Genomic DNA, 16182 nt, shown 5'->3' on the forward strand with positions numbered 1-16182 from the left:
CCGAGATTTTGCAAATGTGCATCAAAATTTTGCCCGTATTATTACTGGGGCTATCCATCCTACTGGATCGAAGAGTTACGCGATTGCAGAAAGCACTTGACGTTTAGTCATTTTTTGATTAGTTCTTTCTAAATCGATATGATAAGAGAATGTGTCAGTTAAAGCATTCCATTTAACTCCAAGCGTTTTAGTAGAACTATTGACAACTGATATAAGATCTGGCGATTTTTCATAGCTTCTGCTATCGTAAAGCCTCCAGATAATACATCGTCAACATGTGTTTCACGCTGAATTATTTTAGAGACAGGGGGAAATTCATTTTTCGAGTCTTCTGCTAGCTGTAACAGTGTACCTATAGCAAGAAATGGTGTGCAATTTATACCAAACTGTCTGTAACGGGGCTACTTTACTTTTAGCTATGATCATATTACAAAATATTACTCCTTTTTCTGTTTGACACCGTAAGTAATTGCAAACACAAATTGCAGATTAAGAAGCGTCAGAAAAGCCATGAATATCTACTTTGTCCTGAGGAAAATGTTGAAAACATCGTGGAATTGAAACTACACCGAGATTTTGCAAATCTGCATCAAAATTTTGCCCGTATTATTACTGGGGCTATCCATCCTGCTGGATCGAAGAGTTACGCGACTGCAGAAAGCACTTGACGTTTAGTCATTTTTTGATTAGTTCTTTCTAAATCGAGATGATAAGAGAATGTGTCAGTTAAAGCATTCCATTTAACTCCAAGCGTTTTAGTAGAACTATTGACAACTGATATAAGATCTTGCGATTTTTCATAGCTTCTGCTATCGTAAAGCCTCCAGATAATACATCGTCAACATGTGTTTCTCGTTGAATTAATTTAGAGACAGGGGGAAATTCATTTTTCGAATCTTCTGCTAGCTGTAACAGTGTACCTATAGCGGTGCGCAATTTACCTATATAATGGTGCGCAATTTACACCAAATGTGACTGTCTTTAAATTGTAATATTTTATAGGTTCGACTGGCCTAGATCGGAGGACAATTCTTTGATAAACTCTATCGTGGAGATGCATGAGAATTTGCCTTTACATATTTTGAATGTCACCGCTGAAGACATAGGGATATCTTCGCCAATTAAGAATTACAGACGGTAAGTCGGATTGGAGCGTTGGGGCCAGTATGAAGCACATCATTTAAAGAAAATCCTGACTTGGATTTTCGAGACGCGTTAAAAATTACCCGTACTTTTGTGCTTTTATGTCCTGTACGCACTACTGCATGGTGCGGGAGATAAAAAGACAAGTAGTTGCCTTCAATGCAAATTTATGAGACGAAAATTCTTCCGTATGGTCTAACGACAAGTATTCATTAAGAACTGCGTTGTACTCACTCGCTCAATATTGCTTGACATGTTTTTTTCCATCCGAATGTATTGGGCTAAGGCTATAAAACTTGGAGAGCCAAGCGACCATGTGACGGAGAATTCTTTTTTAAAGGGTAATCGGACCATATAACGACCATCAGAAGTGCGAGTTGTTGTTTTCTTGTAAAATTCTTCACAACATTTATCTGAGACTGAGACGGGTGCAGTTTGAAGAACTACTTCTTGTTCCCAAAACTTCCTTAGTAAATTGCTTATTAAAATGTTTTCAGTTTTCACAATACAAGATGTGAATGAGTGAACTTGCTCAACCTGCATGGGCCCACTAAGTACCCAGCCGAAAATTGTTGTATAAGCGGATGCATTGCCACATATATTCTTTATATTTTTATGAATCTTTCAGAATCATTGCCCAAAATAAGATCGATTTGCGACGACTTATTAAAGAACGGATCGGTTAAATCAATATCTTGTAAATCTTGAGGGTTAGAGACTTCAAAAGTGGCAGAAGGAAGATATTATGTGAGTTTAGTGAGTGAGTAATTGCAAATCGTATATTGTGTTTCTTAGCGACAATAATTAACTCACATTCTTTCTCAGATGTCTGTTTCTGGCCTCCAACACCAATAATTTCGTAATAACCTTGAGAGGTGGGAATTTGTAGAAGGTTTCGAATTATTTCTGAAATAAAATTTGAGATCCTGAATCAATTAAAGTCCTTAAAGTGGTAATTTACCCATGTGTTCGATGTTAACTAGAGCTGTTCGCAGCAGAATTGTGTTATTATGTGCCCAAAAATTGGCTTGAACTTGAGACGAGCGTGTAAATTCTGAAGTCGAGGAACTATCCAGAGTAAGACATTGATTGGGCCTAGAACACTTTTTGCTTAAGTCATTATGCATCATGTCCTTAGAGAAATTATCTGAAGCAGACTTATTTATGTGGAGAAGTGTGTGACGATTTTGTGAAAAATCAAACACGTATTATTACGTTTGCAGTGTAGCTTTAATGACCAGCGGATAAGCAATTAAGAAATATGTTGCTTTTAACAACGAAATCTACCCGTTCGTGAGTCGACAATTTGCGAAATTCTTGGCATGACCTAACCTGATCATAGTTTTTGCAATAGGAACATTTTGAATCAATCTTTTCTTGAGGAGAATTTTGTTGTTTTTTTTTTTAAACACCCGGAAAACCGGTGAGCTGAGTCCCATTCGTATTCCGAATGCTTGATATACGTTCTACTACTTCGAACCTATCTATGAGAAAATCGTCTAGTTGGGCCCAGGTCGGCAACTCACAATGAGACTTGAGCGATTGCTCCCAAAGAGATAGAGTTTCATCAGGCAATTGCGTTGATACCAAATATATTAGGATAGGATCACAACTTTCTATGTCAACCTTGAGAGTTTTTAATGTACAGAGACAACCACTAAACGTAGAATGAACTTTTCGAATAGATTCGCTGTTTTCTACCGTAGTCACAGGAATGTTAAACTAAATTTTGAGCTGGTTATGCACAAGTAACCTCTTATTTTCATATCTAGATTTGAGCGCATCCTATGCCAATTGAAAATGGTCATCGCAGAGGGTATATCGCTTTGCTATGGCACCCGGTTTCGTTTTATTTCGTCAGTGATAAGGTTTTTGAACCTGGATAATTTAGGGTGATTAATATAGACTGCTGTTACGGAAAGATGGTCATTCCTCATAACTCCCTAAAAATACCTCTGTGTCACATGGAGGAACCTTTATACAAATATTGGGATTATCAAGAGACGATTGGGGTAAACTAGCTGGAAGAACACTTGGCCTAGCATTTTGGTGGTGAGTACCTGGCTGTGGAATATGCTTCAGAGCTAGCATTACAATTGATTCTAGCATTTTCTTTAAAATCTTTGACATTGGAGGATTTTGAAGACAACATAATATTCTTATGAGCGTTTTGCACATCCTTGCTCTAGATCACTTAACTTGTCTTGTAAAACTGAATCAGTCTGATCCGTAATTTCGCTTTGATCAAACTGTTCACAAAAAGTTACTAATAGTTTTAGAGGGTAACTATGAAACCAATTACATGAGAAGTTTGTAGTTTTATCGGGTGACTACCAAACCGTAAACGAAAAAACTCAAAATCGGTTAGAAACTCTGGAAACTAAAAAATTGGTGAGAAAATATGCACTTGAATGTGAAATTTATGCTTGAGATTGAGTAACGCCGTTGAAAATTCTTCTAAAATTGCATAAAATCTTTTGTGATGAACACTGTTTCTTAAGAACGACCCACAAAAATTGTATCATAAAAAATTGCCAACAAAACAAAAATTTGTCAATACTATTGAATAAATATCACTTACACAATGATGTAAGTGTATTTCCACAGAAAAAAATTTTTGAAAATTCAAATTATTCAGAGAGACGAGCACTGTAGCTTTGAGAATGGCACACTTGAGACGAAAAATTATTTAATTGCTTTAAATATTATAATTCTCCTACTTATTTAACAATTAATTTTTTAAATATTTTCCAAAAATTTCGGTTTTTATGAATTATTGCTTTAATTCTCTTATTTCGTTTTATCTATCTATTTATTTTTTCCCCAAATCAATTTTACTTTTTTATTCACTTGCACATTCTTAAAGCACAACCCCTTTTTTCATACGCTGAAATTTTTTTTGAAATGTTTGATATATGAGATGAGTAGCTCAAATTGCTAAATTAAACCAAATTCCAAAAAAACTTGTAATTAAAATATTTCATTGTAATTGACTAACATTTTTGCTTGACGATACACCTTTCTAACAATGAACTAATATTTCTGCTTGGGTGTATAGTAAGCGGTACCATATGATGTGTTGTTGTAATTATTTCGTTCCTTCTTTCTGTCGTATTCTCCCCACTGGTTAAGCGTGGTTTGAACTGAATACGCTAACTATGTTTATATACGTTTGTTGGGATGAGAGATGAGAGTGGTGCTTGTTAAACGATGATACTATTGGTACAAAATATTTCTGTTGGGTTGTTAATATTTTCGATGATAAATGAGTACACTCAATAAATGATGATAAATATTAGGTTAGGTTGAAAAAGAGGGGCGAAACACTTTCGCCGCAAGCCCTGTTGGGCATGCACTTAAGCCAGTATAGGCCTGTTGTGCGCTCTAGTCAGAGGGGTTTTACCGAGGAAGACGTGCAGTTAACAGTCTGTTATAATTGAAATTCAGTTGCCTTTATGAAATTCTTTAACTGTTTTATATCATTCCCACTAAGGTGTGGTATAGTGTCGCTCCCTAAGAATTGGGCTCTGATATTAGCAAACGCTGGGCATATACAGAGAAAATGTTGCACGCCCTGCATATGCTGCTATCTGTGCAAATTATCTTGTATAGATGAGCTTGTGACCCGTAAGGATGCCTGTCACCTCACTGATCTCCTTCTTGCCTAGCAATAAAAGATTCTTCGTTTTTATCTCATTTGGGTCACCCCACAGGATTTTGGTGGTTTTCCCTACGCCCTCTTCGTTACATAAGGATATATGGGCGTTTTTTGCCCATGTCTTTAGCATTAGACATGACGCTTTTAGCGGCAGTGGATTGTCTAAGTTTACTGCTGCTAATTCCCTGCCTGTTCTAGCGAGAGAGTTTGCTATCTCGTTACCTCTAACTCCGTTATGACCTGGTACCCATATAATGCGAACTAAGCCGTGTTGAGAGTAGTTATTGATTGAGTTTATACATTCCAATACAGTTCTTGAAGTTTGTTGTTTTTTTTTTTAAACACCCGGAAAACCGGTGAGCTGAGTCCCCTTGGTATTCGGAATGCTTGATATACGTTCTACTACTTCGAACCTATCTATGAGAAAATCGTCTAGTTGGGCCCAGGTCGGCAACTCACAATGAGACTTGAGCGATTGCTCCCAAAGAGATAGAGTTTCATCAGGCAATTGCGTTGATACCAAATATATTAGGATAGGATCACAACTTTCTATGTCAACCTTGAGAGTTTTTAATGTACAGAGACAACCACTAAACGTAGAATGAACTTTTCGAATAGATTCGCTGTTTTCTACCGTAGTCACAGGAATGTTAAACTAAATTTTGAGCTGGTTATGCACAAGTAACCTCTTATTTTCATATCTAGATTTGAGCGCATCCTATGCCAATTGAAAATGGTCATCGCAGAGGGTATATCGCTTTGCTATGGCACCCGGTTTCGTTTTATTTCGTCAGTGATAAGGTTTTTGAACCTGGATAATTTAGGGTGATTAATATAGACTGCTGTTACGGAAAGATGGTCATTCCTCATAACTCCCTAAAAATACCTCTGTGTCACATGGAGGAACCTTTATACAAATATTGGGATTATCAAGAGACGATTGGGGTAAACTAGCTGGAAGAACACTTGGCCTAGCATTTTGGTGGTGAGTACCTGGCTGTGGAATATGCTTCAGAGCTAGCATTAAAATTGATTTTAGCATTTTCTTTAAAATCTTTGACATTGGAGGATTTTGAAGACAACATAATATTCTTATGCGCGTTTTGCACATCCTTGCTCTAGATCACTTAACTTGTCTTGTAAAACTGAATCAGTCTGATCCGTAATTTCGCTTTGATCAAACTGTTCACAAAAAGTTACTAATAGTTTTAGAGGGTAACTATGAAACCAATTACATGAGAAGTTTGTAGTTTTATCGGGTGACTACCAAACCGTAAACGAAAAAACCCAAAATCGGTTAGAAACTCTGGAAACTAAAAAATTAGTGAGAAAATATGCACTTGAATGTGAAATTTATGCTTGAGATTGAGTAACGCCGTTGAAAATTCTTCTAAAATTTCATAAAATCTTTTGTGATGAACACTGTTTCTTAAGAACGACCCACAAAAATTGTATCATAAAAAATTGCCAACAAAACAAAAATTTGTCAATACTATTGAATAAATATCACTTACACAATGATGTAAGTGTATTTCCACAGAAAAAAATTTTTGAAAATTCAAATTATTCAGAGAGACGAGCACTGTAGCTTTGAGAATGGCACACTTGAGACGAAAAATTATTTAATTGCTTTAAATATTATAATTCTCCTACTCATTTAACAATTAATTTTTTTATATATTTTCCAAAAATTTCGGTTTTTATGAATTATTGCTTTAATTCTCTTATTTCGTTTTATCTATCTATTTATTTTTTCCCCAAATCAATTTTACTTTTTTATTCACTTGCACATTCTTAAAGCACAACCCCTTTTTTCATACGCTGAAAATTTTTTTGAAATGTTTGATATATGAGATGAGTAGCTCAAATTGCTAAATTAAACCAAATTCCAAGAAATCTTGTAATTAAAATATTTCATTGTAATTGACTAACATTTTTGCTTGACTATACACCCTTCTAACAATGAACTAATATTTCTGCTTGGGTGTATAGTAAGCGGTACCATATGATGTGTTGTTGTTGTAATTATTTCGTTCCTTCTTTCTGTCGTATTCTCCCCACTGGTTAAGCGTGGTTTGAACTGAATACGCTAACTATGTTTATATACGTTTGTTGGGATGAGAGATGAGAGTGGTGCTTGTTAAACGATGATACTATTGGTACAAAATATTTCTGTTGGGTTGTTAATATTTTCGATGATAAATGAGTTGAAAAAGAGGGGCGAAACACTTTCGCCGCAAGCCCTGTTGGGCATGCACTTAAGCCAGTATAGGCCTGTTGTGCGCTCTATTCAGAGGGGTTTTACCGAGGAAGACGTGCAGTTAACAGTCTGTTATAATTGAAATTCAGTTGCCTTTATGTAATTCTTTAACTGTTTTATATCATTTACCATGATCCCACTAAGGTGTGGTATAGTGTCGCTCCCTAAGAATTGGGCTCTGATATTAGCAAACGCTGGGCATATACAGAGAAAATGTTGCACGCCCTGCATATGCTGCTATCTGTGCAAATTATCTTGTATAGATGAGCTTGTGACCCGTAAGGATGCCTGTCACCTCACTGATCTCCTTCTTGCCTAGCAATAAAAGATTCTTCGTTTTTATCTCATTTGGGTCACCCCACAGGATTTTGGTGGTTTTCCCTACGCCCTCTTCGTTACATAAGGATATATGGGCGTTTTTTGCCCATGTCTTTAGCATTAGACGTGACGCTTTTAGCGGCAGTGGATTGTCTAAGTTTACTGCTGCTAATTCCCTGCCTGTTCTAGCGAGAGAGTTTGCTATCTCGTTACCTCTAACTCTGTTATGACCTGGTACCCATATAATGCGAACTAAGCCGTGTAAAGAGTAGTTGTTGATTGAGTTTATACATTCCAATACAGTTCTTGAAGTTACTGTTTTGGATGTTATAGCGTTAATGGCTATCTCGTGTTAGCATTTAACCAGTTCAGACACTCTGTAATCGTCCGCACCTCCGCTTGTAGAATCGTATTGTGATCGGTTAGGCGTAAAGAGATTTTGGTATTGTTTCTTCGATAAGAAGACCCAGTCCTACTGTCTCCCCCAACACTGAACCATCTGTGTAACAACAGTTACCAGTCGACATCTGTGATGGGAATCCATCGATCCACGAGACTCTGTTTGGGATTAATGTTTCACAAGAGGCAGCTACAAAGTTTCCTATTGATTCTCCCGTTGTTACCTGTAAGATTCTTTGATGGAAGCCTTAAGGCCGCGACGGTTGCTTCATACTGAATCTGAATGTCTATCGGGTGAAGAAATAGTAATGTCTCTAGTGCCCTAGTTGGTGTTGTCCTCATTGCCCCGCAGATTCTTAAGCAGCACATTCGTTGAACTTTTAATATTACACTTTCTATCCATGGCTGTTCACCAGACCATTGACGCGTAAGTTAGAACAGGTCTAATCACGCTTTTGTATAGCCAATGTATCATGTTTGGATTGATACCCCATTTAGAGCCTATAGCTCTTTTACACGTTGCCCAACATCTATGAGCTTTGTTTGCTCTTTCCTGGATGTGGTCCCTCCAATTAAGTATCCTATCTAGAATCACACCCAGATATTTAACCTTATTGGAAATATTGATTGTCGTATTCAGGGAAACCGGTTCCTCGAAAAGAACCAGTTTCCTTTTCCTGGTAAATAGACATATTTCAGTTTTTTTCCGGGTTGACGTTGATACCTCTCGGTCTAGCCCAGTTGTATGCAAGTTTCAGAGCCGACTCGGCCCTTCTGCACAGTAAGTTAGGGTTCGTTCCCCTCAGAAGTATTATAACATCGTCTGCATAGCAGACTGGTTCAAAACCTTCGTTGGTTAAAGTCCTTAGGAGACTATTTATGGTAGTAACCCATAGGAGGGGTGATAATATCCCTCCCTGTGGAGTTCCTTGACCAAATTTGTCCCTTATGATGACGTCATATAGCCCACAACTTATCCATCTATTCCTTAGCATATAGTTTATCCAGTCCCTTAGGGTCCTGTTGACCTGAAAGCTATCTAAGGATTGGATTAGTGTATCCGTGCTGACGTTGTTGAAAGCGCCTTCGATGTCAATGCATACTGCTAATGTGTACATCTTTTTATCGAAGGTGCTCTCGATGTGGTGTACCACCTAATGTAGAGCGGTTTCCACTGAACGTCCTTTAACGTATGCGTGTTGTTTATATTGAGCATATCGTTTGCAGTCCTGCTCTTGATCATGGTATCGATTATTCGTTCCATGGTTTTAAGTAAGAACGATATTAGACTTATCGGTCGATAAGACTTGGGTATTGCTTAGCTTGCATTCCCAGGTGTGGGTATAAAAACTACCCTGGATTCCTGCCAGGCTTTTGGAGTGTACGCAAACTTTAGGCACGAGTTGAAACTTCCGGCTTTTTGGAGCAGAGCCGGGAAGACCATATCTGGTCCCGCTGCCTTAAACGGTTTGAAACTTTTGATGGCTTCTTTTACCATCGATTCGTCAATTTTTGGCGCTTCCTCCGTCACATTCCTTCTATTTTCCGATGTATCCACGTTTGTCGTGGCGCTCGGTGGGAAGTGTGTTCTCATCAGTAGCCCTAGGGTTTCTTCTATTGTTTCCATCTTGTTACCCATATCATCCACCATTGTCTCGGCTTGTGTTTGGGTTTTTGAAAGAAACTTTTTTATTTTTTAAACATCAATCACGCTTTCAACCTGTTCACAGAAAAGCTTCCAGGAATTTCGTTTAGCTGTTCTGACTACTTTGTTGTATTCTTTAAGTTTATTATGGTAGCTGTCCCAGAATACTGCCAATTTTTTACGTCGAGCTCTGTTGTAAAGCCTACGGACCTCCTTTCCTTTGTTACGAATATCCCCTGTCATCCAGGGTTTTTCAAGGCGGATTTCCTCTCGCGAAGTGGAAGGCATTCCTCGAAAGACTTTACCAGGGTCTCAGTTAAGCTATTAACATATCTGTCTATGTCATCTATAAATGTTTGTTTTATGCTTTGAGATGTGTAAATATGTATTTAAAAATATGTATTATTACTTTATGGGACGGTATATGACTGCAGTAATGCAGTATTGTTGCTTTTGTAACAAAAAAAAAAAAAAAAACAAATTTGTGCTGTACGTTATTTATTGCATATGTGTATTTAGTTAATGTATATGTTTGTTACGGTGTTATAAGTCTGAGGTTATTGACTTTTTATGTGCAATTTTCCCCGAAATATTTTTTTAAACGGAATCTATTTACCTTTCCCATTTTATGCAAAACATATTTTTTCACAGTATACAATTAAATAACATAATTTTTTCTTGAGCATTTCAATTTGTTCTTTCAATATTTCACCACTTGGTATAAATAGACAGCACAGAGATGGAATTTTTTGTTTTTTCACTTTTCGGACTCTATTGGAAATTATTGTTCCTTTTTTGGACTTTGGTCTTTTTTGGAGAAGAGTTTAAGATTGTTTGTTAGTGTAGTTATTTTTTCTACCACTACACCAATTCAAAGATTTAATAATGGGAACTAGTTGTTTTTGTAAATCTTGTTCGTTTAAAGGCAATTTTTGAACTTCTTGTTGGAATATTTTTTAGTACACACTCTGTTTCTCTTTGATATTCACTTTAATTGTGTGTTAGTATGCACTATGCAAAAAAATTGAAAATGCACTTACCGACTCGCTGGCAAATTAGTAGAGAATTTTGAAGTTACCTCATATTATTTTGCTGATGTTGTTTTAAAAAACGGCAGAGAAAGGACCATGGATTCCGCTGAAGGTAAGTAAGAAGAGAGATGTAAGTAAGCTGCTTCAACGAAAACCCAAAATGTGGAGTGGACTGCATTTAAGGTTTAGCTTGATGAAAAAACCATAGCCAATGAGGAATAATTAGGGAAAAAAGAAGGGGTACAAATAAAACCAATTAGAAATTTTATTAAACATTGCAAAACGTAGCAAATAATGTTTTATTGAGAATCACAATATTGAGGAAGATGCTTACCGATGCGAGTCAGGGAAAAAATTGAGTTAAGCAGACGGCTTGAATTTTGATGATTGTGTGAATTGAACGGATTCGTCGACCTCCATAGGTTCTACCGAAAAATGTTCATTCCTATTTGTATGATTTTGAATTCGCTTCATAGAATGTGGATTTTTATTATAACCACTTCCGAGCACTGAATGTAGTTCATTTCTATTTTTGTCCCTATCTTCGCGTGATATCGCGAAGCTTGAGGCAAATTGATATCTTTCCCGATTTGATTCGACCTCTTGGGCTAACGCCAAGGCTGATGGTAAATCAGAGGGTCGGGCAGAAAGAAGTACGTTACTTAATCTTTTTTGATGCCGGAAATGACAACGCGAATTACGGGTATGAAAAATTAAAATGACAAGAGCTTTGGCTTAATGCCACTTTATTCTTCTTCTGTGATCTTAAGACTAAATGTATTCAAGTTCTTTTTGACAATTTATTTTGTATTAATGCTAAGTTGACAGATACGGCAACAATGTTGTGTAACATTGTTGCTGCTTTCTGTTGACTTTAAAAAACGTTTTGTTTATGCTCATTCCGTATATTATCGATTACGCTTATTTTGTATATTATTGATTTTATTGGTTTAGCTGATTCAGAATTTATTGTTTCGAAATATTGATTTAGCATTGGCAACGGAAGCAACATCAGTGCGATCGTTGTTATGTTATTGTTTCAAGTATTTCTGGACAATAATGCTGATGTCGTCGTTAGCGTTAATGGCAACATTAGGGTGAAGGTACGTAACTCCTCCCCCTTTTGTCATAGGATTCTCCTGAATTCTGTATTTATTTTGGATTGTTCTTAGTTTTAGAAAAACATATATAATAGTAATGCTTAAAATTATTATTATTGCAATTGTGCTTGTATCTGAAATTATGTTCCTTATTTTTAGTTCTTGTATTTCTTTAATATTTTTTATTTATCTTATTACTATTTCCTTGAATGATGGTGTGCTTGAAAAATTATAATTTTTTTTTTCATGTTATCTTCATCAAATTTTTGAATATATATTTCTTGTTTGTTTGAATATTGTTCATCTTCTATTATGATTGTACATTTATAAATTCAATAAGAGTGTTGTTTTCTATTGTGTGAGTTATTTCTCTTTCATTACATTTCTCTTTTATTAACATTTTATTTGCATTTATGATTTGGTGATTATTTTCTTGATGGTTTATGAGATTCTGTAAAATGTTTTGGCGATCCGAGTCGTCCATGACACCGAACAGCCATTTTTGTACTGTTCCTCCTATATTAAGTAGTCCCCGTTTCTGTCTGATCCGGGTATTTGGTGTTATAGACCCGATCTTTGACCTAAGAGTTTGTATTTCTATGTCGAGTTCGTATTTATCTTCTCTTGTAATTGTCTTTATATTCTGTTCCATTTGACTTATCAATTCCAAAATTTCCACTGGGTTGATCAAATGTAGTACGATTTATGTGTTGTTGACTATTTCTACTTGGGATACTTCTATGGGTATGAATCCGATTTCAGTTTGAAGGGGATGGGGATGATTGTTTTAACATTACGACACTTATTAAATACGTCCCCATATGTTGATTTTGGACGGTGATAGTCCATCAGCTTAGTTTTTATCTGTTGCCAAGATGCGTCAGGTCCTATCTCCCGGATGTAATTTCCTGTTGTTCCAAGAATTTTTTCATTCATCACAATGGCCATGGATAAACGTATTAGCTGCTGGTTATTCCTGGGGCATAAATCAAGTATTGCTTCCACGGATGCGGTAAATGCTGTCACCGAATGGTCCTTGTCTAGCGGTTTTAGTTGCCGAAATTGTGCCAATATGTCTTTCGGAGTAAGCAAGATTTGTTGTTCAGGTTCTTGTATTTGTTGTTGTATTTGCTGCTGTTGCAGCTGTTGATGAAGTTGGTTGATAGCCATTTCTTGCCTTCTAACTACTTCACTTAGTTCATTAATTTGTTCTTGTTCCATTTGTAAATTTCGATTTGCGTCGAAAAATTCTTGTCTATTCATAAATTTTTAGATAAAATCTTCGCTGTTTTTTTTTTTTTTTTTTTTTTTTTGCGAACTGTTATTAGTTGTTTTGACACACTAATTTTAATGTCTGGTTCTTTTCTTAGTATCTTTTGATGCTAAGTTCCGCGACTGCGCCAATTACGGGTATGAAAAATTAAAAAAATTAAAATGACAAGAGCTTTGGCTTAATGCCACTTTATTCTTCTTCTGTGATCTTAAGACTAAATGTATTCAAGTTCTTTTTGACAATTTATTTTGTATTAATGCTAAGTTGACAGATACGGCGACAATGTTGTGTAACATTGTTGCTGCTTTCTGTTGACTTTAAAAAACGTTTTGTTTATGCTTATTCCGTATATTATCGATTATACTTATTTTGTATATTATTGATTTTATTGGTTTAGCAGATTCAGAATTTATTGTTTCGAAATATTGATTTAGCATTGGCAACGGAAGCAACATCAGTGCGATCGTTGTTATGTTATTGTTTCAAGTATTTCTGGACAATAATGCTGATGTCGTCGTCAGCGTTAATGGCAACATTAGGGTGAAGGTACGTAACTCGCGTGACGCATCCATCCGGTACATTTCGTTCATAGAATTTGCAACAGCACCTTCGTATGACGGGGCAGTTTTATATATAAGTATAGTCAATTTTTTCTCTACTTCGTCGTAGAATTCTAATAGTGTCATACTACCCTGACGAAGAGTGGATAACTCTTGCTCAATTAAGTAAATCGGACGTTCGTCCGAGTACACGAAATCCAGGCGGGCAATTATGGCTTTAAAGTTTAAAACAGTATTAAAAGATGATAATACCATATCGGCTGAACCTTTTACTTTTACATGCGATTCATGATTGCCTTCGAATTCAGGTAGAGATTTCACGACGTCTAAGGACTCATAGCACTGACATTGTGGATTTATTTATTTATTTATTTATTTATTTATTTTTTTTTTTTTTTTTGTAAGACACAACTTCAGAGGTCGATATTAAAAATTTATCGTTAATATCAGAAATTTGTTTTTCAAACTGGTCTCTTTGGACCCTCAAGGCTACCGAGATGGCAGAGTCAACGAGCGCACGTATGCTTTCTGCTGTCGTAATCATTATGTTATTATTAGGTTTTCTGTCCACAGGAAATTGGCTACATAAATTTGTTAAGAGTTCAACTTCCTGGTCTAAATCTCGATTATTCACTACAAAATCAATCACTAACGTAACTATAATCTGATTCTGTCCGGTTTTTTTGTTAATGAATAATCAAGATTTAGACCAGGAAGTTGAACTCTCACTATTTGTTCTTTTTGTTTTTAATTATTTTAAAAGCTTCACTTTTTTATCCGGCTCTGGAGGACCAAATGTTTTTTGGCTTACTTTTTTTGCTTTTTTGAGCCTTTCTAAATGATGAGAAATATATTGTTTTTTAAATTATGTTGGGTTTTATTTATTCATTAGATATTTTTGCGGTTAGTCCAATGTAGATATAATATTAGGTAAAAGTTTTATAAATTATTTTTAGTTCAATAGCTTGGAACTTGCGGTCGCGTTTACAATTCGATGAGACAAATTATTGTGTAATTTGCATCGCCACATCAAACTAGTTTTATCTGGTGACAATGCTCATTTATTGGAATTCTGCATCGGAATTTACCGGTGGCTGCATAAATGTATGTGTTTATATTATTTACTTCATTTTGTTTCTATAAATAACATCATGCTGCCGCCGGTAAATATCCAACCAGTTGGGCAAAATTCATATACACTCGGTTTTGCAAAAACTTGGCTCAAAACCGAATATCCGTAATACTGAAATCTTATATGATCAATACCAATTTTTTTGAAATGTTAGACTTTGTGGAGGAGTGCTTGTAGCAGTTCACAATTCCATTGTGTACCTACTGTCTTATGCTGTGATATATATATATATATATATATATATATATATATATATATATATATTATATATATATATATATATATATATATATATATATATATATATATATTCTTTCGAAGGATCCTAAGTCCATAGGAAGTATAGAACGGACTGATGGCAAATGGACGGACTCTGGACTAGAGACTCTTAACCTGCTAGCCAACACACACTTCCCTGGCTGTATCGACACGGCAAGCAATCGGCAAACCGATCAAGTGCATCGTGATCATACGGCTAGAGACCAAAACCTGGCTAACAGAATAGTAAGCTTACCCAAAAGAAATACATATATATATATATATATATATATATATATATATATATATATATATATATATATATATATATATATAAATATATATATATATATATATATATATATATATATATATATATATATATATATATATATATATATATATATATATTTCTTTCGAAGGATCCTAAGTCCATAGGAAGTATAGAACGGACTGATGGCAAATGGACGGACTCTGGACTAGAGACTCTTAACCTGCTAGCCAACACACACTTCCCTGGCTGTATCGACACGGCAAGCAATCGGCAAACCGATCAAGTGCATCGTGATCATACGGCTAGAGACCAAAACCTGGCTAACAGAATAGTAAGCTTACCCAAAATTAAGTGGGCTATGGATACATTCAAGCCTTTTAAATATAGAAGAACATGAATGGTTCCTTATTCACCTTGGCTGCCTTCTGAAAGGTAAATCTGCTGAAACAGCGCAACACGATGTCGTAGGGTATATAGAGAAGAACATGAATGGTTCCTTATTCACCTTGGCTGCCTTTTGAAAGGTAAATCTGCTGAAACAGCGCAACACGATGTCGTAGGGTATATAGAGAAGAACATGAATGGTTCCTTATTCACCTTGGATGCCTTCTTCGATATTGAGGGAGCCGTTAATAATGTCACGCTAGAATCCATTCATGATTCATTATCAAAACTTAAAGTACCCCAACTCTTCATAGACTGGGTTGATACCATGCTTAGCAGCAGAATCATCAACTCGAGCATTGGGGAAACATCCGTTATGAAATCGGTCACTAGGGGCACTCCGCAAGGGGGTGTCCTATCACCATTACGTTGGCTTTGTATGATTTTGAATTCGCTTCATAGAATGTGAATTTTTATTATAACCACTTCCGAGCACTGAATGTAGTTCATTTCTATTTTTGTCCCTATCGCGAAGCTTGAGGCAAATTTATATCTTTCCCGATTTGATTCGACCTCTTGGGCTAACGCCAAGGCTGATGGTAAATCAGAGGGTCGGGCAGAAAAAAGTACGTTACTTAAATCTTTTTGATGCCGGAAATGACAACGCGAATTACGGGTATGAAAAATTAAAAAAATTAAAATGACAAGAGCTTTGGCTTAATGCCACTTTATTCTTCTTCTGTGATC

This window comes from Musca domestica, unplaced genomic scaffold (assembly GCF_030504385.1).
Source record: "Musca domestica strain aabys unplaced genomic scaffold, Musca_domestica.polishedcontigs.V.1.1 81, whole genome shotgun sequence".
Lineage (NCBI taxonomy): Eukaryota > Metazoa > Arthropoda > Insecta > Diptera > Muscidae > Musca > Musca domestica.